We start from the raw sequence: 24,193 nt of genomic DNA on the forward strand, positions 1-24,193 counted from the left end.
TGCTTGTGTTTGACAAGAATTGTTGTTGCTTCAGGAGGGTTTCAACCCTCTCACCAAGTAACCGAATTTCCTACATTGTTATTCAGTGGTGAGGATTTGGACATGTGCTTGTGGAGTGCCATACAATGATTTTGTGTTACACTAAAATCCCAGATAAATAATTGGATAACATTCCGAGTTTAGCTTTTTCCATATTTACCCTCATACTACATAACTGTTGTTCTTGGAATCACAACTGAAATAATGGAGTTTGAACTAGCTAACATAGATGTTTACGCTGTGGCTGAGATCAATGAGTTCTGCAAGGGGAGGGGACATCCAGCCGAGAGCAACACCGGAAAGCAGGAGCTCCAAAAGGCACTGAGCCCTAGGTGGAAGTCCACAAGTCACTTGCTATCTCAGAGGAAGGAGCTGATGAGGTGGAGGAGTAGGAGGGGGACCTGGATGCAGGTCCTGAAGTGCAGGACTCGGGGAGGGAGGTGACTCTGCCCCTATCTTGGAGCGGGGGAGTGTTCTCACAAGGCCTATCCCTAGAGGGGTTGGCGGACTAGAAGGCTGAGAGGGAGTCTATGCTGCAGAGGGCCAATCTGAAGATGGAGGAGTCAGCAGCCTAGAAAGCCATGGAGGAAAATAAACTAGCCTTTGAAGAAAGTGGAATGGCCCATGAGATACGTCTCCGAGAGCTGTACATCAAAGCTAAACAAGTTGAATCCAGCAATAATGGTGGCACCACACCCGCACTAGAGGGCCCACATTCCCAAAGATCTGGTGCCTAACTTTTGTTGTGAGAGAGAACATTGATACGTTATGTGAAGCCAATGAAGTTGCTCTAGAGATGCATAGGAGCCCTGAGGAAGATTGGGGGGCCCTACTGCCCTAGAGAAGTGGGACCGAATGAGGTTCCTCCCTCATGAAGGACACCCTTATCGGTATTATTGCCTCACCCCAGAAAAGTACCAGCAGAAGTTTAGGAACAGCTAGAAGCTGCCCCGTTCATCCTGGCTGGGTGCATTTTGTAGATTCCTTTTGCAAGGTAGTGGATGGTTGGGTGAAGGGCAGTACCGATGAGGATTACCAATGGTTCTACAATTTGATGGCAAGAGAGAACATATTCAGTCTTTGTTTTGCAGAGCTGAACCAACAACTGATTGCCAGTAAGCTCACTGACCCCATGGAGCTTGTTGAGGAGGCAAACCACTGGCTTAGCACTCAGGTTCACTAGAAGGTGTCTGGGAGGGATCTCCACAAGGGCGGACAGGCACTCCACCAGACGAAATAGGGGGGGATAAAAAAAACACAAGGAATTCTCTAAAGGTCCCCAAAATAGTTCCCTGTGGTAGGATTCTCAATCACCACCTGAATAGAAGTAGTATATATTTCCAGATCATAAGTCCTCAGGGAAGTTCACCCTCAAGTGCTATGAGTACCAGCCGGTCTGGCACTTCAGGGGTGATAGATACCAAGTGAACCAAGTGGGCACCGCCTCTCCACTAGTGGGCAGATACCAGAGAACAACATCTGGAAAGAGGTGGACCCATAGTCCCACCTGAAGATGTTTGGGCCTTCTGAGTGGGTGTGCCTGACCAAACTTCCCATGGCCACCTGAGGCAGTAGTCAGGAGGACCTGGAGCCTGGAAGGAGGCCCAATTACCCTCCAAAAAGAGGAGGGGCAGGGGTAGAGGGAAACCCACTCCTGAAATTCCTATGGTCCAGGAGGAGGCTGCACCAGAGGGTTTAGTCCCGAAACCTGCAGGGAAGGACATTGCCGCCCTGGGAAACCCATCTGAACTGACCATTCGGCAGAAGGAAGGGGGTCCCACCAGGGAGGAATTCTGAAGCATGCAGGAGGAGTATTCTACTTTAGAGGGCCTAGGGCAGCAGGTCAAGGCCCAGGCGGCTGGTTACACCTCTGGTGACCACCTGATTTGCTGGTAGAATGGTCTTTTCTACAGCGTGTCTAAAGTTCCTGAGCCTGGTGCAATCCATGTGTTGGTGGCCCCCCAGTGCTACAAGACCGTTCTACTGTAGCTGGCTCACAATCTTCCCATAGCAGTTCAAGACCTTTTGAAGGCTTGTCACCCACTTTTATTGGCCACCGATGAAGGTGAACTCAGATGCATTCTGCAGGCCATGTCCCACCTGCCAATCCAGTGGGAAATCAGGAGGGATTTGCATGGCTACACTGGTTCCCCTTCCAGTCATTGGCACCCCCTTTGAAAGCGTGGGCATCAACATTGTTGGGCCTCTTAACCCAAAGACAGCCCTGGGCAGCAGGTTCATCCTGGTCTTGGTAGACCATGCCTCCCGGTACCGGAGGCTATACCAGTGAGGACAGTGGCTGCAGTGGCCAGGGCACAGAGGGGATAATTTCCCATGTGGGGTTCCCAAATAAAGTATTATCCGACAGTGGTACCAACTTCAAGTCAGCATACACGAAGTCTCTGTGGGACGAGTGTGGGGTAACCTACATGTTATCCACACCCTGTCATCCCCAAAGCAATGGGCATTTTTAAAGGTTCTAAAAGACCTTCAAATGAATGATCATGGGCCTGCCAGAGCCCTTGAGGCAGCAGTGGGACGTTATCTTGCCATGCCTGTTGTACGCTCATAGTGAGATACCACAGAGGGGGGTTGGTTTCAGCCCCTTGGAACTATTGTACTGTCATCCTGTCAGAGTTCCTCTCAGCCTAGTAAAAGAGGGTTGTAGTAAGCTCTCAACAGGGCCGCTCAGAATGTGATCAGCTACTTACTGGCCTTCCACACCCAGATAAAGTGCTTCTAGAAGAAGGCGAAGAAGAATCTGTCAGCCAGCCAGGAGGTCATGACACTCTAGTGTGAGATATTAGGTTACTGGTTCGGGGGGTGAAACCCTACTCAAGCAGCAGCCACAATGCTGGTCAAAGGGAGGCATAAGTAAACCCCAAATTAACATGTGCTCAACCCTCTGATATCTAGGCACACAGCAGACAGGCTTAACTTGGAAGCAATTTGTAAAGTATTAATGCAGAACTTCAAAATGTAATGGAGTGAAAACACAAGATAAATTCGAAACCAATTTAGAAAAATAGAGCAACATTTAATAAATAGATCAAGTCCAAAACGACAAAAATCCAATCAGTAGAACCGGAGCAATGCAATTTTCTAGATTTAAGTAAAAATAGTGCCAAAATGCCATAGGCACCATTCACAGTTATCTGGTTGTGTGAGATCGGGAGAAAGTCATAAGTTCAGGCCCACCACGATGTAGTGTGGGTCAGATACAGGGACCAGGTTAGTCCCGCTGAAAAGTTACCTTCTTAGTCCAGCACAGAGTCCCGTTTGCTGTGGAGCGGACCGCGAGAAGCAGAGAAGTGTTATAGACACTCGTCGAAGCTTGAAGAGCAGGCTAGACATCCCGGATGGTCATCCTGTTATTGCAGATGGTTGGCCCGGAGCTGCGCGGTGGCACTCCCCGCGAGCGGTGGATATTGTAGTGCATAGGTTTGTGCTGATGAAACTTCGTGTTGGCGGGTAATGCGAGTGACAAGGTGTCGTAAATCCTGGGGGCGGTTCCACTTCAAAGACGCTTTGCCCAAAAGTAAGCGATTGGACACTTGCTATGGTTTATGGTTCGGTTTTATTGGGTATTCAAACACAATAAGAGTCCGGTTTTAAAGGAGTGGACCCTGTTCTTCACCGGTTCAGGAATTACCTTATTTTTCCATATGGACGTCCGTTGTCCTCCAGGGAGTCGGGTGAGACGTAGGGAAAGAAAGCAAAAACAAGCCACGGTTCAGTGGGCAATACACAGGAAACCTAAATATAGGGAAGGGAGTGCGTGGGACCACAGAGCGCTGCCACCATGTGAGATCCAACCAAGAAAGCTAGAGTGGTGTCCACCCCAAAGAGCTACCCGTTCCCTCCCAGTGACTTGGAGAGCCCCTGTAGACGATGATGTACCTGCTCCAGCCACGCTCCTCCTGGAGAGTGGCAGGGCGAAGAGCGGTATTGTTGGCCTTCTGGTGTAACTCCGCTTTCCGGGACCTTAGGTGGGACTCCTGGATCGTCCGAAGCCGGGCGAACTCCACAGCACGTCTCTGGCGTCTTGCTCTCTTCCTCGCTTTTCTCCGTTGTCTTCCTGGCGTGTCCTCTCCTACTCACGGCCACTTCCTTTTTGTCCTTGGCGTCTTCCTCCGATAGGAAGCTTGAGGTTGACGTCACGCCTCCAGTCTCCTCCTCCTGTCCCCTCCAAGGATTCTTAAAGGGACCGTCCACGTCCTGCACCTGAAGCAGCAGGACATTGGTTTCAGTAGGAACCAAAAAGCCCTGTTCTCCGGGAACCTCCCAGCACACCCTCCCCCCAGAATTTCCCCGATCGGGACAGAAAGTCAGCATTACCCTGTTCATTGCCCTTACGGTGACGGACCTCGAATTGATAAGGATGTATAGTCAAAAGCCAACGAAGCACCCGCTCATTGCAACCCTTATTTCTTTGGAGCCAGATCAGAGGGGCGTGGTCGGTATACAAGACAAAGGGTCTACCTTCAAGGTAATACCTCAACTTCTCTATACCCCATTTAACCGCTAGGCACTCCTTTTCGATTGCGGGATAGACCCTTTCTCTAGGGAAAAGTTTCCTGCCAATATAAAGGATCGGCCTCTCTAAGCTCTTGTTGCGTTGTTGGGACAGAACCACACCTATACCCACTCCTGATGCATCTGTCCGGAGGATGAAAGGCTTCCGGAAATCAGGGGTCATCAACATCGGGGAGGTGGTCAGGGTGGTTTTTAGGGTCCGGAAGGCTACGTCCTCAGGGGCCGAGGGGGAGTGGAGTTGTGAGGTGGTGTTTGACTTTTTTAACAGGTCAGTGAGGGGAGTGGCAATGTTGGAAAATTGTGGGATGAAGCGCCGATAATACCCCACTAAACCCAAGAAAGCTTGTAGTTCACGTTTGGTGGTGGGAAAAGGGGTATCTTGTATGGCCTTCACTTTTTAGGTCTCGCATACGCAGCGTGCATGCGCTGCATAGGAGGGCCTTTAGCCATCACTCTACTCATTTTAAAGCACACACTCGTGCTTGTGGCGGCATCCACCTTGCGGGAGCAAGCAGCAGTGCACCACAAGCATGAGTGCAGTGCTTGACAATGAGCAGACTGCTCTCCCAAGCGCGCGCGCGCGCCACTCGCGGGCTCACCTCCTGCTCCCCCTCTCTTTAATCGCTTTTTCTGCAGATCGTGCCCTTCTGTACAACACTTTAGATGTTATATTTTTAAACAAGCACAGCAACAGGCACACGCTATATACAAATTACCATTTAAAGTTTGAGAGGTAAACATGATTAATGTGCTAGGTTTACGCCAAGCATGCAATAGATTTGGGACAACACACCAGAAAACCAAATTACCATTTAAAGTTTGAGAGGTAAACATGATTAATGTGCTAGGTTTGCGCCAAGCATGTAATAGATTTGGGACAACACACCAGAAAACCGTGGCATGCAGAATCACGACGGTGCTTGATTAATGTGCTAGGTTTGCGTCAAGCATGCGATAGATTTGGGACAACACACCAGAAAACCGTGGCATGCAGCATCACGACGGTGCTCGCCAGGCTGCAGCCTCTTTGACGTAATTTGCTATCACTTCATAGCAGTCCCTGGGACATCCCTGCAGCATTCAAGGGCACCAAAACCTGACCTCAAGCCGCACATGGTTTTCACAAGCTTTCTCACTCGCAGGCAGCTTGAGGTCAGTCAGTAACTAACCCCCAGTGGCGAGAGTTCACAAACTCAATCTTACTCTGTGTATTTACCTTTCACTCGCCACCCAGGCACTTACGGTAGATACCATCCCAACATGGCGACTGTGTACACGGGTGTACGCGAGCCAGCAATCCCAATAGTAGAAGTTTCAGTTCCTGCGTCAGAGTCACCCAACCGTCATCAGCAATAGAAAGAGGACAAGGTTACGAGTCAATGGCTTGGCTTCCGAGTTTCCTGTTTTTTTTGGCCTTCAAATGTGCCCGAGAGCAGCGCGGGTTCTGATTGGTTCTCATTACGGTTGCACCTATAACTACATTTGCAGCCGGCTCAGGCTTGCAAGACAGCTTGCGATTGGCTGCAAGTATATCCATGTAAATAGATGCTCTGTAGGCACCATCAAGCCGCTAAGAGACACTGGTACATTTTACAATGAAAAATAACAAGCATTTGCAAACCATTCGGTCTCGCATTTGTGAAAGTTGGAGCTTTTGGTGTTGTAAATGGTCTGCTGTGGGTTTAACCATCTGCTGTTCATTCATTTTATTAATACCCTCCTGGGTTACAGTAAAACAGGTGCACAGTGGAGTCTACCACGCATGAAGGAATGGGTAAAATGTGTCCATGTGACCCTAAAGAAAATGCAAAGCATTTACCGAGCGCTGCGTGTCACGGGCCCGACCCAGGCTACCATTTCTTTATTAGCAGCCAAAGCCAGACTTCTCTCAAATGTGCTGAACAATCACTGCCTTATTTCTGAATCACGGAAGCAAAAATGTGTCTCTCATTGAAAGTGTGTGAGCACGCAAATACAGTTTCTGTTTTGGGGAGTAGGTTGTACTCCTTGTAGGGTTGGGGGTATGCTTTCCAGTGAATGCTGAGGTGTTTGTTTGTAATATGTTTCTTTCTCATCCTGCCTTTGAGGTTGCCTACAATAGTGGAGGGTAAACACGGTGCCCAAAGTATATCCAAGTAAAAAGGAAATGTTCTTTCAGTCAGTCATAATTATCTTTATTCTGCTATAAAAAGCGTTAAAAGCAAAGTTAAAACACACATAAAATACATCAATATGACAACAATACAGTCAGAAAACAGAAAATTAAAAATGTTAAGAGTTCTGATAAATGCCCTCAGGACAAGTCCCCATGGCTCTTACTAACTGCCAGTGAACATCTTATAAAATTAACAGCAGCATAGGGTATTTGAGCATGGCCAAGTTGTTGCAAGAAAGCAAAAGCAGGCTTACAATATCCGATATTAGCTTCAAGGAGAATTGAAAGTACAAAAACAAGTCAGTGGACATGTATACACTGTCCATCCTCTAACCAGAATTTCTCTTTTTTTGCTCTCTTTATCCGTTTAGTTTTTATTTCTGACCTAAGAAACAAGCCTTGACATAGACAATAGGTCTCGCTTTTGGGACCTTATAAGTATTTAGTTATGCAGCACAATATCCTTGGTGCAACAACATCCACTGTTGCATGGCTAAACACTTATAAGGTCCCAAAGGCGAGACATATTGGCTATGCCAATGCTTGTTCTGTTTGAGGTTCTATCAAGCCCTTCCCCAACACATATCCCAGGTATTTCACCTTCTGGAAGGCATACCTGGATTTGTTTGCTTTAACGTGCAGTTGGGCGGTTCTTAGTTCTGATAGGATCGCACACAGATGAGTCTTATGTTCCTCCCAGTTTTTGTTGTACACTACGATGTCATCTAGGTAGGCAGGCAGATGAGTAGGTCAGTTGTTGTGCCAGGAGTGTGTCCACCAGCCTCTGGAAACTGGCCGGAGCCCTGTGTAACCCAAAAGGTAGGACAGTGAACTGGTATGGGCCATCAGGTGTGGAGGAAGCTGTTTTTTCTTGATCTTCGGCACTCAGGGGAATCTGTCAATAGCCGTTGGTGAGGTCAATGGTAGAGATGTATCGGGGCTCACCAAGGCGTTCTATCAGTTCATCCACTCTGGGAAGAGGAAAGCTGTCCTGTTTTGATATGCGGTTCACTGCTCTAAAGTCGATACTGAACCGGATACTGCCATCCGGTTTTGGTACCAGCACTATAGGTGAGCACCAGTTACTACGGGAAGGCACTATAACCCCTGACTCCAGCATCTGTTTTACCTCTCTCTGGAGGGCCTGATGTCGTGCTTCAGGGACCCTACGACACCTTGGGTCGGAGTGGCCAGATGCGTTCTTCCAGGCTGTTCAGAGAATATGTCCCTAAAGTATGAAGGAGGGTGTGTACCTCGTTCTTCTTGTTCTCTGTCAGATAAGTATTGATGATGGTTGTGCGAGCAGGTCTCCACCATGGATTCTGTATGGTTTTTTTTTTATGGAGGACCTAGGCATTTTTTAAGTAGGTTTATGTGATACATTTGGGTCTTGGAAGGAGAAAGACCCAGAATATAGGTGGTTTTGCCTATTCTCCTCAGTACTGGAAAAGGGCCTTGCCATTCTTTTTTTTAGTTTGTGAGTGGAGGAGGGAAGTAAGACCAGTGCCCAATCGCCCACACACAATTCCCTCCAGCGTTTGCCCTTATCGTAGACATATTTCTGTTTTTCTTGGGCCTTCTTTAAGGACTCATGGGCCAGGGTTCTCAGTTTATGGAGATGGGCCTTGATTTGGTTGGCCTAATCCAATAAGGATTGGGCTTTGTTAGCACCGTCCTTTTCCCAGCTTTCTTTGGTGATTTCCAGAAGCTTTCAAGGTTTGCTCCCAAAGATGAGCTCAAACGGGAAGACACCCAGGCTGCTTTGTACTTGCCTTCTGATCACGAGCAAGGCCAAGGGGAGGAGTTGGTCCCAGTTCTTCCCATCTCCTGTTAGGAGTTTCTTAAGGGTGAGCTTAAGATTGCCACCATAGCGTTCAACACTGCCGTCAGTCTGAGGGTGGTATCCAGATGTTTTTATGTGTCTGATGTTTAACTACCTACAGACTTGTTTCATCAGTCTTGATACGAATGGGGTCCCCTGATCCGTTATTATGTTGCGGGGATAACCCATCCTAGAGAAAACTTTGATGAGCCTCTGTGCTATGGTGGTGGTGGTTGCAGACCGTAAGGTAAGGGCTTCTGGATATCTGGTTGAAATGTCTACTATCACGAGGACATTCTGGTAACCCCTGGTGGATTTGGGGAGAGGTCCTATAAGGTCCATACCAATCCGGTCAAAAGGTTTGCCAATGATGGGAAGGGGTCTTTAAGGGTATTTTTGGTGTGGTATAGGGATTTTTTTCGGCAGATTGGACACTCTTGGCAGTTTTTCTTTATCTGAGTGTGGACCCCTAGCCAGAAGAAATTCTGTAATATGGATTGTGCAGTTTTTTCCACCCCACAAAGACCTGCAAGGAGATGGGAATGCGCAAAGAATAGGATTTGATCCCTGAACGCTGTGGGTTCCAAGAGCTGGGGTTCCTCATCCTCCTTGCCTACTCTATACAGAAGGCCATTTTGCTCAATGAAGCATGGATATCCCCTTTTTGGGGAATTAAGGGTGTTTCTAGAGCTTTGCCAGGTGTTACTGAGGCTGCTATCATTTAGCTGGGTGGTTCTAAAGTGGTTGTCTAAGGCCCAGGGTTCTAGGTCAAGAGACCGTTGTGGGGGTGGTGTATGTCTGTGCTATCCTTGAGGTTCCCTAGCGGGAAGCTGGAAAACCAAGGATTATCGATTCCTATGATGAGAGGCTCAGGAAGGTATGGTAGGGCCCCTACGTCAGTTACAATCTCCAGGCCTTGATCGGTTTGAAGTCTTACTTGGGCTATTGGGTAATTCTTTATGTCGCCCTGTACACACCTGATGCTGACAGACTTCCCAGTTATTATAGAGGATAGGGGAACTAGCTCTCTCTTTACAATGCAATGCCTACAGCCAGAGTCCAGGAGGTTGGTTACAGGGTGACCATTCAAGCCCAAACTTGCGTAGTAAACTGGACCGGTTTCCTGGGCATACAGAATGGACCAAGGCAGATAGCTGACATCCATGGCTTCTTCCTCCGGCTTCTTTTTCCTCTTTCTGCAAAACTTGGCGATATGCCCCCACTCACCGCACTCGAAACACTGGGGACCTGAGGTAGGAGGGGCAGTAAACAACGTGTATAACGAAACTTTTTGTACGCAGAGAATCACAACGCGGTCGTTACAACGACCGCGTTGTGATTCCGCATACCATTACTCCGCAAGTCGGAAGAACGACTTGCGGAGGGGGGGGGGGAAGGTGTCAGATTTAAAATCCAACACCTTCCCTACTGTCCGCACAGACTGGAGTTGGAATAGTAAATTATACTATTCAAACATCCAGCGCCCCCCCCTCCGCTTTGTGATTCCTGAGGACAAAAAGACTGTGGGATAAGGAGGCATATTCAGGAGGGGCTTCTGGTCTTCCTGATCGTGGTTGTATGGGCTCAAAAGGAGGTTTCGCTGGTTTTCTTTTGTTTCTTACCCTGGGGAGTGGTTTTATAACTCTCTCGGGTTCCTTTAGGATGTTTCAGTTCTGAGCCCTGGCGTTGTAAGTGCCCATTTCCTTTTTTTAAATTTTTTTATTATTGAATCATCATCAATCTTAACAACTGTAATCATACATATTTCGAGACTTAAATTGATCATATAACACAAAGAGAGGTAAATGAAGGAGAGTAAAAACAAAAACGCAGATGAAAGTGAAAAATACAGAAGCATGGCACATATCTAGAGACAAATAAAAATTCAGCCCAGTCTTAATGATAAAATCAGTATACCAATCTTTCAATCCGTCTAATATCGTTTATCATTCCATCCTTGATTGCCATTCAGCTATTGGTGCCCAGATTTGATTTCCCAATTTTTTTAGCTTCCTTCCCCTTTTATCATAGAGTGCTTTTTCTAAAATATATATAGCCAGGATGCGCGATAACCACTGATGAAACGTAGGTGGATTTGGATCTTTCCATAGAGATGCTATACACAGTCGACTTACAGTCATAGCCAAAAATAAAAATTCATAACATGCTACGTCAGTGCCGTCTTTGACCACCCCTAATACCATGACTTCATCCGTTAATCTGATAGAGATCCCAAGTGCCCTATCCATGAATTGTTCTATGAGTTGTTTATACAGATCTAGCTTAGGGCATGCAGAAAACATATGGATAGTGTCTGCCTGCGTACTCTGACATCTAGGACAGGTTATACCACTTGTTCCGCCCCAGCAAGCTATTCTATAAGGGGTATGATATAATTCAAAAAAAGTCTTGTAATATTGAGTTTGCAAGTTTGCGACTCTTAGAATTGTGTTAGCAAGTTTTAACGACTTTTCAGGTTCGGTCTTTTCTAAATTTAACTTTCTTCTCCATTTCTCATAAGTATTTACTTGATCATCCTTTTTATACAGACAGATTACTTTATATAACTGAGTTATTGTACAGCTCCCTTCGCTTCTGATCAGCTCCATTATTTCTTCTTTCTTAAAATGCATATTGCCTGCTTGTTTTTTTGATAAAACTGATCTGATCTGCAAGTATTTGAAGAAGTCTTTACTCTCTATTTTATGTTCTCGTTGTATTTTTTCAAAAACCATAATGCCCATACTATCGATGAGATCTCCGATTACTTTGACCCCTAGATTATCCCAGCGTTTCATTACTGGGTCGTGGAACACTCCTGGCATGGCCGGATTCTTATAAAGAGGGGTATAAAAATTCACTCTTCCCATAGCTATCTTTTTCCGGACCATCGACCATACTGACCAAGCTCCCCCCAGAGTCTTAAACCTGTTTTTTTTATAATAGTTTGGGTCATAGCACAATAACGATCCTTTAGATCCCTCCAGTATCAATTCGTAGATATCTGGGATATCACCATTATCTCTCCACCTGTCTTTTATACTCCCTCCCAATAATCCCTTTATGTACTGCAGAGCTGCAGCAAGATAATAAGCCTTGAAGTCCGGGGTTGCTAACCCTCCCCTTTCTCTTGATAGGGAGAGAAATGCAATAGCCCTGCGTGTTTTGCCTTTTGCCCATATAAATCGATTAGCAATCCCATCGAGTTATTTAAACCATACATTGCCAAATCTTAAAGGGATAGTGCGAAATAGATACAATACTTTAGGAAGAAAATTCATTTTTATTACGTTGGATCGACCTATCGTTGTTAAATGTAAATTATTTATTTTGTCTAAACTTTCCTTAGCTTTCTTTATCACAGGGCCAAGATTTTCTTCCACTATCTTAGTTATTTCTGCTGTTATGGTGATTCCAAGGTAGGTTGCACCCTTTGTTACTCTACTGTCGGTTGACACAGCATATTCGTTTACCACTATCTGGGTCTTCCCTGCGTTTAATTTATACCCCGATAAGGACCCAAAAGACCTTGCTTCCCTCTCTATTTCTCCTAATGCTGTTGTAGGATCAGATGTAGCGATAGCAAGATCATCCGCATACCCCAATATTTTAGTGACATATCCATTTAAAATTATCGGAGGAATACTTCTATTTAGCTCTATTCTTCTTATAAATGTATCGATATAAAAGGCAAAAAGTAGTGGAGAGCAGGGGCAGCCTTGTCTCGTCCCTCGTTTGATCTTTATAAAATCGCTCTCTACCCCCATTACTCTCAGCCTGATAGTGGGTTTTTTATATAGAACTTTCAATGCCTCAATGCAGCCACTTCCCAATTTTGCTTTATGAAGTACTGTCCAAAGGAAATCCCACGAGACCCTATCAAACGCTTTCTCAGCATCTAGTAGTATCAAGGCCATAGGGTCCCGTGAGACTGCCGTACCATCGAACAAAGTGCAGACTCTCCTTATATGATCTGCCGTTCCTCTTCCGGGTATAAATCCATGTTGTCGAGGGGAGACGATCTTGCCGACAATCATACTCAGCCTATTAGCTAAAATCTTAGAGTATATTTTAGAGTCACTATTCAAGAGGCTTATTGGCCTATACGACCCAGGGTCTTCAGAGGGTTTATTCTTCTTAAGAAAAACTACCATAGTTGCCTCCCCCCAAGTACTAGGTGGTGTTGCCCCCCCTTGTACAGCGGCCATTAGCTTGAGGATATCTGACTGTAAAATGCGAAAACATTTTTTATAAAACTCCATTGGGATTGAATCCGGTCCTACTGCTTTTCCGGCAGGGAGTTCTTTGACCACTGTCTGTATTTCTTCTACAGTAAAGCCTAATTCTAGATCATTTTTATCCTCTATTGACAGTCCCTCGACTAAGGCTGAATCTAAGTAGCGCACTATCTCTGCATCGTCAGGTTTGAGATCATTGGAGTATATCGCTTGATAAAAATCGTGCATGACTGTACAAATCTCTTTAGGCGTTGTAGCGATAGCACCTGTACTAGATATCAATTTTTTTATATCTCCTTTCGTAATTGCTTGACGAGTTCTGATCGCTAAGAGTTTTCCAATTTGCTCGCTAAACTCATATTGAACTTGTCTCCAGGCCAGATATTTCCCAGTGGCTCTTGTTGCAAATATTTCCCCAACTGCAGATTTAGCTATCGATAATCTCTGTTCTATCTCTGACAGATCTGATTTCTTTTCGCTAATTGCCTTTGTTAGTTCTTCTTCTAGGGCGGCAACGGCTCTAATCTTTCCATGGATCTCTTCCCTGTTCACTCTGTTCCGTCTGACAGAGTAGCTAGTGGTCTCTCCCCTGATGCCCGCTTTCATAGTGTCCCATACCACCGCTAATGAAGCGGAGCCTCTGTTTATCTCTAGAAACTCCCTGAGCCAATCGTCCATATGTTTAATATAATTATTATCTAATAGCAATGCTCTCTCGAAAGTCCAGCTTCTTCTTTCCTTTTGGACATTAGGCCATGCTATATCTAGAATTAGAGGATTATGATCTGACATCACCCTTGGCAATCTAGATATTGTAGTGATAGTAATTAGCGAGGGTGATATCAGAAAATAATCCAGTCGTGCCGCCCTCTTATGTGGTATTGAATAATAGGTGCTGCCACCCCCCGGAGGATTATCCTGCTCCCACCTGTCGATCAATCCGTTGTCTCGCATTAATTGGATCAGAGCTCTGTGGCTTTTTCTTTTCCTTCCAGTAAATTTATCAGGTTCGTTTGGCCACAGGCCGCCTAGCCCATTTAGATTCAGATCCCCACACAGAATAATTGGCAAGGGCCAGCTGGTTAATTGGGCATTAATATTGTTTATCATCCCTGGATCATCTTCTGTTGATGCGTATACGGAGCATAGCGTGAAGTTATGCCCCTGTGTTTGACACTCAGCTAGAACCCACCGTCCATATTTATCTGCCTGCTGCCTAGTTGATGTGACCGTATTTGCCCGAATTAATATAGCCACTCCCCGAGTTCTAACTCCTTGTTTTGTACATGTTAATAATTGAAATCCCAATTGTCCCAATAGATGTTTCTGGGACCATTCTATGTGTGTTTCTTGCAGGCATAAAATATCTGTGTGTACATATTTTAAATACTCTTTCAAATCTCTGCGTTTTTTTGCATTATTTAACCCACATATATTTATGGTAACTATCCGCATAATTTTTGATTTATTCTCCTATTTCTCCTATTTCTCCCCCTCTTGGAAATGCAGTATTGTATAAACTTGAAAATTGATGATGATTCTTTTTTTCTCCTCCTCGATCCCCCTCTGTCCTCCCTAGTCCCTCTAACCCCCTCCCTCAAAGACCCCACCCCCCCTATTGAAGCAATTGGACTTGTTGTCCCTATGACGAAGTCTGGCCCTCAGCCTCCCTATCCCATATTTTTTTTTTTTTCCCCCCCTGCACACTGTCTCCTTACCACTCTCTCCAATGCTTCTCACCCCTACCCCTACCCCTTGTGTCAGCCCCATTTATGCCTACTCCTAGATCTAATATGCTATAGAAAAAAAATAGATTACATAGTGGATGCTTATTTTTTTTTTTTTTTTTTTTTTTTAAACCCTCCATTAATCACTTTAAATCTTCTTACTTTTACACATATACATTCATAGGGCTGACGCCAAAAATAACTTAGTCTTTTATATTTAGCCTAGAGCTTCAAGACCAGATGCCACACCGAGTTACCTATAACATACCACTCTGGTTATATTATCGTTCCCATTTGCCCTAGCCCAATATCGTGAAAAAAGATCAGAAGATAGAGCTATTTTTATATTTTAAGCCACTTCACTGGGAAGGAGTGATTGCAGATCCAGGGTTTTCTTTTAAAGAGTCAATGTAAGACTTTGCTTGTATTTCAGAAGTGAAGGTTCTGGAGCTGTTGTTGTATACTATTTTTAATTTTGCAGGGTTCATGAGGTAAGCTTGCAGCCCCATCTGCTGACAGGGTGTGATCAACTCCCTCAGCCTCCAGCGCCTTTCCACTGTGTTATGGCAATAATCAGGCGTGGTGAAAAAGGACTGTGCTTCAAACACACGCTTCGCATTAGGTCGGGCTTTAGAATAGACCTCTTCCCTTAGTAGAAAGTTGCCAAAATATATCAAAATCGCTCTTGGTCTATGAGTGCCATCTTGAGCTCCCGATGGACCTTTCTTTCTGTTGACTATCGGGAAACAGTGCACCCTTTGTAATTCATTCTCCCAATTCCAGTGGCTTAGTTCTGGGAATGCTCCCTTCATTAGCTTTAACACATAAGCCTTGATGTTATCTCCTTCAACTCCTTCTTCAATGCCTATAATTCTTAGATTGTTTCGCAGCTGTCGATTTTCTAAATCTTCTAGCTTCCATTGAGCGTCTGTATGCTGTTTCTCGAACCCGTTGATTTTATCTGAATTTTTTACTTGGTTATCCTCTACTAAACTGATACGCTCCTCAAGTTGTGCGACTCTTGCATTTGTATCTGTACATATTTTTCCTACTTTTTTTATAGCACCCTGCAGATTTTTAGTCACCACTCTGCTTTTTTTCCCTTCGGTCTTAATGTCTTCTTGGACTTGTTTTATAGATTGTAATATCAGCTGTAATGTGGGAGTTTCTAGAGTTACTCCTCCTTGCGGTGGCAGCTCAGGATAGACTACACGGGTAGTCGAGTAATCCCATTTTAATGCATTATCTCCATTGCTTGCTCGCCTCTGTCCAGGGATAGCCTTCTCTTTTGAATGCGTGTCTCTTTGCCTTTTTGATAGCCTTTTCCTTCTGGTGGCTGTTCCCTTCCCCTTTGGAGATTCTCCCTCCTGACGTGAACAGGAGCCGGAGGCCTCGCTGATATTTGTGTCCTCATCTGTATCCCTTTCGAGATCCGAGGGGGTTCCTAATGAACCGTCCGTCACCGAGAAGAAGTTGTCCACAATATCCTGTGTGTCCTCTGGGCTGCTACTAGCTATAGCTTCTTGTACCAATATATTCGTTAATTTTAGGGTTGAGCTAGGTGCTCCTGTCATTATGCTCTCACCAGTATCACCATCCGAAACCTGGCCGTCTTGTGAGATCGTCAGTTGACCTATGTCTCCATCTGGCGACTCGCTGGATATAGTTAGTAGCCCTGTGTCGTTTGTTTGACCCAGCTTCTCATTCGTGTCCATTATTTCCCCCCATTGTGTTTCAGTAGCTAGCTGAGCAGTACGGGGTAATGCACATTCAGAATGTTTATCGCTATTCTCCCCAGGCTCTTTGCTCCTTACATCTCCAATTATCTTTATCTTTTCTTTGGGGTTAGTTACGGTTGCGGGGGAAAAAAAGCCCATAATGGTTTTTACACCCCCAGTGTTCACCTGTGCCAGTCTCTTCCCTGCTCTGGTACAGCTCGGACCGGGGGCTTCCTCAATATTCAAATTGCTACTGTCCCCCCCTCTCTCACCTGGAGTGGAAGCAGGATTATTGACTTTTCCCGTAGTTTTCGGATCGGGTTTCAATCGAGCTGGCAATGAGGACTTTACTGCCACAACCGATATCTCTGTCGCTTGTTGCTCTGTCTCTGTTGCTTTTCCCTTTCCTGTCTTTGCATGCTTAGGGGCCATCTTCATCAACAGATGACTCCAGGAGTCTGACCAGGAGTCTGACCGACGTATCTCGCCCTCTGTGGTTCCCCCGGCTTCGATTCCTGATCTCCTTCTCGGAGCTCTGTAACGCGGACTGCGGGATCGAGCTCTCTGAGCTCCGCGGTTCAGTCTGCTTTCGCTACCGGCTTGGTCCGCATCATCCGTAAGTGCCCATTTCCACTGCATGCTTGAGAGCCATACCAGCATGTTGGCTCAGCCACCTCTGTGTCCCATAGGGTAAAGCCTCTAGAAATTGTTCAAGATAGATCTTCTCCATAATCTCTTCCCGAGTGGCCTCCAGATGTTTGAGCCACAGATCGGCTGCGTCTTTTATTTTGTAAAAGAGAGTGTTTGGGGTATCACCTGTCGCTCCCCGCTCTTGTCTGAACCTAAGGTGTGGGCCTTGTCATTGACCCCGAGGCGATCCAGTATAAACTGTTTCACGTGCCCATAGGTGGTGGTACCTTCCCTTTTGGCTATCTGATAAGCCACCTGGGCTTCACCCGTGAGTAATGGTGCTAGGTAAAATGGCCAACAGTCAGCGGGCCAAGCGCTGGCCCTCGCAGCCCATTCGAAGTACAGAAAGAAAGAGACTGGATCGTCACCTGGGACGTATTTCTGAAGTGGCTTGGCTGGCACTTTTTTCCATGGCCCGTTCTAATTTATTTTGTCCTTCTCTCATTTGGGATATGATTTGTTCCATCTTGTTTCAGACGGAGATTGCCTGCATTCTCCACCACTTTGTTGTAAATATCCGGGGGGGGGGGGGGGGTTCCATTTCGAAGAAGCTTTGCCAAAAAGTAAGCGATCGGACACTTGTATTGGCTTAAGGTTCTGTTTTATTGGGTATTCAAGCACAATAAGAGTCCAGTTTTGAAGGAGTGGTTCCTGTTCTTCATCTGTTCAGGAATGACCTTATTTTTCCATATGGAGTTCCGTTGTCCTCCAGGGAGTCGGGGGAGACGCAGGGAAAGAAAACAAAAACAAGCCACGGGTCAGTGGGCAATACACAGGAAACCTAAATATAGGGAAGGGAGTGTGTGGGACCACCGAGCGCTGCCACCATGCGAGATCCAACCAAGAAGGCTAGAGCGGTGTCCACCCCAAAGAGCAACCCATTCCCTCCCAGTGACTTGGAGAGCCCCTGTAGACTATGGTGTACCTGCTCCAGCCACGCTCCTCCTGGAGAGTGGCAGGGCAAAGAGTGGTATCGTTGGCCTCCTGGCGTATCTCCGCTTTCCGGGACCTTCAGCGGGACTCCTGGATCGTCAGAAGCCGGGCGAACTCCACAGCACGTCTCTGGCATCTTCCTCTTTGCCTCGCTTTTCTCCGTTGTCTTCCTGGCGTGTCCTCTCCTACACACGGCCACTTCCTCTTTGTCCTCAGCGTCTTCCTCTGATAGGAAGCTTGAGGTTAACGTCACGCCTCTAGTCTCCTCCAAGGATGCTTAAAGGGACTGTCCACGTCCTGCACCTGAAGCAGCAGGACATCGGTTTCAGCCCTGTTCCCGGGAACCTCCTGACAGAAGGGTTTGGTGCCAATGGGCCCATTTGTGGTTTCAAAGAGCCCACAAACTTCAATTCAGCCCCATGGAGCCACAGCTAGGTTCTAGGACCTGAGGGACACCACTTAGAAGGAGGGGGTCAGGTGTTTACTCCAGCTGGATCTGGGTGCCTGTTCCAGTGGTTGGGAGCCTGTTATGTCCCTGTGGTTCTAAACAGGAGGCCAGCAGATTAGCCCTTGAATTCACTTGAAAGTGTCCTGGGGTCAGGTGCAGGCCCCATCACTCTGACATAAGCAGGAAGGCAGGAGGGCAGCAACCCATGAAGACGGCAGTCCAGCAAAGTGGTAGTCCGGCAGGGCAGCGGTCCAGCAGAGTGGCAGTCCTATCAGCAACACAGCTGCCCTTCCTGACAGAGTCTCCACAGGTTCAGAGGTTTACTGACGAGTTGTTGCCTGAGGTCCAATATTTATACCAGGTGCCTACTTTGAAGTGGAAGAAGCTCCAAAGGTTTCCTTTTGAAGTGCAGAGGTCCCATGCCTCCTCTGTCCTGGCTCCAGACTAACTTCACGGGGGCTGTGCAGACATTTGTGGAGGCAGGATACAACCTAATCAAGAGTAAATAGGGCTGTGTGTGTCATCAAAGAGAACTAGTCTGTCTAAACGTGATGGAGCTCAAAACTGTATGGTGGGTAATGAAAAGAAAAATTTGATTTCTTTTTTAAGGAACCCTCACCCACCAACCTAGTTGGTGGCATGCTTCATCATCGGGCCCACCCAGTGACACCGAATGGGTCCCGGGTGTGCTACAACGCCTGTGTTACAGCGGAGCCGGTATATTGCTGAGTGTGCAGTGGTAATGGAGTGAAAGTGAGGTTTAAAAACTGTCCATTGGTCCCATTACCCAAAGGGTTTGTCTTTAATATATGGGCCTCTGGTAGTAATAAAAGACAAGGCATTGGATGTAGGTGGAGTGGTAGTTAGGAACTCCTGCATCCAGTGGGTAGTCTACATGTTTCAGCCAGGCCTTTATTATTAACTGGCTTTTCTCAGGACCTTAAATTTATGTGAATAATGTGAAATCTACACTTAATTGTGTGTTTTGACCCAAAGTGTGTTGCACTCACTAAGGTGCACTATGTGTGAGAGAGGTATTTCCTCTCAAGAGCCTTTCTGTACAAAAAGAGACATACAAGAACAAACGACATACAGTTTTTGGACAATTAGCATGATTCACATCATCACGTAAGTGGATAGTAGCTGTTGTGTCCGTGAATATAGCGGAAGATAACGGCAAAGTGAGACCGAAGTGGCAATTCAGCGGGGTGATTACCGGTATATGCGCTACTGTATGTGGCAGTCTATATCGGAAAATCACACAAAAAACGGGTGAGAAAGAATGTAGTTAAATTATTCTCACACTAGCGATTTGCTGCAAGTGCCTCATGAGATTCTGGCAGGGGTTCTGGCTCTGTGGAGAGGAAAGCTTTATAGGTGTTTTGCAAGGCATTGGGGACTGCACACATTGTGCTTTCCGCAGGTAATCAACTGTCAAAACTGGCCCAGAAGACCATAACAAAAGTCTCACAAACAACAAATAAAAGACCCCACACAGACCTGTCAGACCGGTCCTTCTGGCACAACTAGATTGTCCTATTGGCAAGTATGACACTGGAGCCATTAAGAAGGGAGGTTGAAGGGGGAAAGAAGAGCTGTGGCTAACGAGGAAAAGGTGTCGGGCGAAGGGATGCTCCATCTGAAGTTGGCAAAAAGGGCTAGGCTGAGGGAGGGAGAGAGTAAATGGTGAATGGAGGTAATGGGCACTTGGAGGGACCTAATGGAGTAGCTGTGGGGAATAAAAACAAGCATTGGCATAGCCAATAGGTCTCGCCTTTGTGACCGCATAATTGTTTAGCCATGCAACAGTTGATGTTGTTGCACCAGGGATATTGTGCTGCATAACTAAATACTTATAAGGTCCCAAAAGCGAGACCTATTGGCTATGTCAATGCTTGTCTTGATGGAAGTTTTGTTGATCCTTTTGAAGATCTAGAGGTGGGTTTGTTGATTGTGCCTCTGGATTGCTTCCATTGGCTTTTGTAGGGCCCTAGGATGTTTTCACCATGCTGAATACGTTAAAGGAATTGTTGAGTTAGTGGTTTCAGCTGGTTTAAATCATTTTGTGAGTTGTTAAAACAGAGTGCTAATTAATGAATGTTACCTGTAGATGTTCTTCTGCAGAGGTTTCAGTTGAATGAAATTAGCTGGTTGTTGCTCTAGAACAGCAGTTCTTAAATGTTTTACTTGATGGATCCCTGCTCAATCATTACTGGATTCTGGGGCTATCGGATTGTATATCATCTCCTATGGCATCTATGGCATAAAATAAATCACAACAAACTATCTTTACATTTATACTCTTTTTTTCATGTATTATCATTTTAATAGTTATCTTTTTACTAAATTGTTCAATGTAAGACATGGATCCCGAAAATATACCATTATTCATAATGACTTTGGGACAAATTATCATAGAACACATAATGAAAAATGAACATCAAACACAGCGTGGAAAAAACTTCAACCCTCATTCCACTCATTTGCACACCAATACACATACATAATAACACTAATTAAAAACAATTGATTCTGCACTTCATAAACGATTTATTCAGTGTACTATTCACTAGATCAACTCTTTATACACCGCGGTTTGGAGTCTACTGAATTTAAAAACAGTCGACACACATTTTGGTGGCTCCTATTTCCAATTCACCTTCTATAGATCCACACTCCAATGGTTTTCCATTTTATACATGCTGCGTTAGTGGAATTTTCCAGTTTCAAATCATGAAATAACTATTTTAATACCGCAGTCTTATACTTAATTTTCTGCATGTTTTATTGTTAAATCTACAACTCTGGATTCTATCACAAAATACTCTTTGACAGCTGCAAATAATTGTCCCAACAAAAACGATAACAAATTATTTACCACCAAATGAATTGTTACCAAGGTAAAAGTCGGAATAGGCATCTGTGGTTATATCTTTGTGTTTCAATCACATCCTTACATCCACATGACGTGAAATAGTTCTGCAGAAAGTTGGTAAAACCAGATGCATCAGGTTTCTCAGGAAACAGTGTTTCAGTCCGAGATGGCATCAAAGGAAAGCCTCTATGAAGCTCCATCGTTCAGCCGTCCGTAGGTAAGGGTTAGTGTGTGGTACATCAGCATGAATTCAGTGTCTGTCAGGAGTACATCTTCAATGTAATTGGTGAGTAGTGATTAATTAAAGATTACCAGTAAGCCTTGTCTGAACCTTCCTTGGTGGTTGTGTCAGGTTTTGCCTCTTGTGCCCCAGGTGTAAGTGTCATCTCCAAACCAGGTTTTGGTAATGCTGAGAAGGTTTGAATTTGAATAAGAAATGTGGTCAAAAACGTTTTGTGGATTGTTTTCCTTTTTTTTTATTGCTTTTTTAAATTGACTATACATTGATCAGCAGGCAGCTCAAGTGGGATATTTGGAGAGAGGAGGCAGGTGTCAGAGGGGAAAGGCATTAGTAGGGCATGTGGATGGTAGGTGGAAGAAGAGTGGAATAGTTAGGATGGGAGGACAGCTTGAAAGGGAAAGTTAAGGTGAAAAGGAATAGTAAAATGAAAGTTGTAGTAAGTGCCCTTTTTTCTCATGAAATAGGCTACGACTGTATCAGGTTAGTACACGCAGGTTACAGTGAGGTTTGTAGTTGCTTAGTCTGGGATCAGGTGGGGTTGTATATCTAGTAGGTATAGGGTGACAAGAGTTACATGCTAGAAGCAGTCGAGATGATAAAGGGGGTGGAGTGAGGCGAGGTGTTGTGGCACACACTCCCCTTTTCATCTACATGCTTCTGAAGACTGGAGGGGGTGCAGGGGGTAAGGGTTATACAGGGGCCTAATACCCTGAAAGACCGCAGTAGATGGTATCTGGGTGCTAGTGTTGTGTGACTGGTGATGGAGAAGAATTGAGAGTAGGTTGGAATATTGTTATGGCATCTAGACAGTGCTGCTAGCTGCTTTTCTGGTCCAGTTGGTAATTCCTTATTCTAAGCCCTCTACACAATGCTGCAGCTGCTTCTCTAGTCTCACTGGCAATTTCTCATTGTAAGTCTTCCAGGCAGTGCTGCTAGCTGCTTCTCTGGTCCTGCCAGTAATTCCTCTTTCTAAGTCTTTCCGACAGTAATTCCCACATTTTAAGTCCTCTAGGCAGCGCTTCAGCTCTATCCCTGTTCCCAGTGGTGATTCCTAATGTGTTTGTCCTCTAGGCAGTGGTACTAGCTGCTTCTCTGGCCCTGTCAGTAATTGTTCTTTCTAAGTCTTCTAGACAGTGCTACTAGCTGCTTCTCTGGTCACATCGGTAAGTCCTCATTCTAAGTCCTCTAGACACAGCTGCAGCTGCTTCTCTGGTCCCGTGGGCAATTCCCACATTTTTAGACCTCTAGACAGTGCTGCAGCTGCTTCTCTTGTCCCAGAGGTAATTCCTCATTCTTAGTACTCTAGACTCCTCTAGTAAAAAAAAAATCCATATACTATGCCAATAGCCCTAACTGTCATAAACGCGAGACCGAGTGCATAGCAAATGCCTGTCTAACAGCTGGGTGTTATTGTGCCCCGTCTTCTCTCATGGAAAGATGGAGAATGTGTTGAGAGCTTTGCTGTCATTAATTATGATCTAAGGTTGGGCTGGGCAGTGGCAACATCTTTAGCAATCGCTCAAAGGCAGAAATCTTTTCTGTAGCACACGTAGCCACTGGGCTAGTAGTTCTTTGCTGAAAAAGGTAGGTTCTCAGCATGCAAGGAGTCTACCTCTTTCTCCTTCGGGTCGCCTGCGTAAGAAAACATACCACGGCTCTGCCGGAATAATGAGATTCGAAAAAGGACGGTGCAAGCCTACTGTGCCAAGAACGTACAAATTTGTTTTGTAATAATGTGAAGAGAATAACAAAAATATGATGGGTGGAATGTTTGAATTAATGTCAGTCGTAGTGACTCTGGGCTGCATTCCAGACCACTGGGTATTTTGCTCACCGTGCCATCTCATACATCATCCTTTGTCCAGCTCCAGTACTACCATACGAGGTGAACACATGCAACCACAGACTGTTTTCATTCTATTTGAGCCTCGTCATTGAGGGCCAGCTTGAGTCTTATTGGATGGGGCCTATGTGGACTGGAAGGTGGCCTGAGTAATTACGAGTGAAGCATCTCACCCATCCCCATTTATGTCTGGTTTTAGCCAATGCCTTTTGGTTTTAAATAATAATATATACTGTACCTATTCCTAGGGGCCTTCAGTCTGCCCTCCTTGCCCATTGGTCTACTGTAGTGTCTTTCACATTTTGCTTCTACGTACTACAGCAAACAGCATGGGGCACGCTGCCAGCCCACTTCAGCCATCGGATTACCTGACTGTGAGGTGGGCATTTTGCTCTTGTACAATTTGCACATCTTCACAATAAGGAGCCTCGTCTCCTTCGGTTCCCGGTACTACTGGTGCAAAGTTTGCTTTAAAAAATATATATATATATATATATATCTTTTGGCTTTTAATCCATGCTTGTTTTCATACAATACGTGCCTTCTAACAAATACCACTAACAAACAAAATAAGCATTGGCAAATGCCAAAGGAAATGCTAGAAATATTTGCGTCACCAATACTTTCTTATCTTTCTGAATAGCGTGCATTACGTGTACCCCAGTCCTCTGCTGTCCTGAGCCCGTTGTAAGGATGATTGTCATAGCAAGTGTGGGCAAATCCATTTAGTCCAAGGACCACTGGACCAGTTGCTAACCAAGCGATTGATGTCCTGTTCACTAGTGCATTTATTGCTATAGCACAGAATCTACTTTCATTGTTAGAATGAATGTTCATGCGCATCCAAGGGAAAGGCGGCAGGTTCGCCTTTAATGTATTTTCGACGAGTCCTAAAATACGCCTTGTCGAGGTCAAGCGAACAGAACAT

At 45.4% G+C, this 24,193-nt stretch overlaps 1 protein-coding gene across 7 annotated transcripts in view; it reads left to right on the top strand.

Annotated features, from left to right (window-relative positions):
* Window positions 1-24,193, top strand: part of PLCH1 (phospholipase C eta 1) — a 944,957-nt gene that overhangs the window by 505,804 nt on the left and 414,960 nt on the right. The gene's annotated exons all lie outside the window — the stretch shown is intronic.

Source organism: Triturus cristatus, chromosome 11 (genome assembly GCF_964204655.1).
Source record: "Triturus cristatus chromosome 11, aTriCri1.1, whole genome shotgun sequence".
In the NCBI taxonomy this organism is placed as follows: Eukaryota; Metazoa; Chordata; class Amphibia; order Caudata; family Salamandridae; genus Triturus; species Triturus cristatus.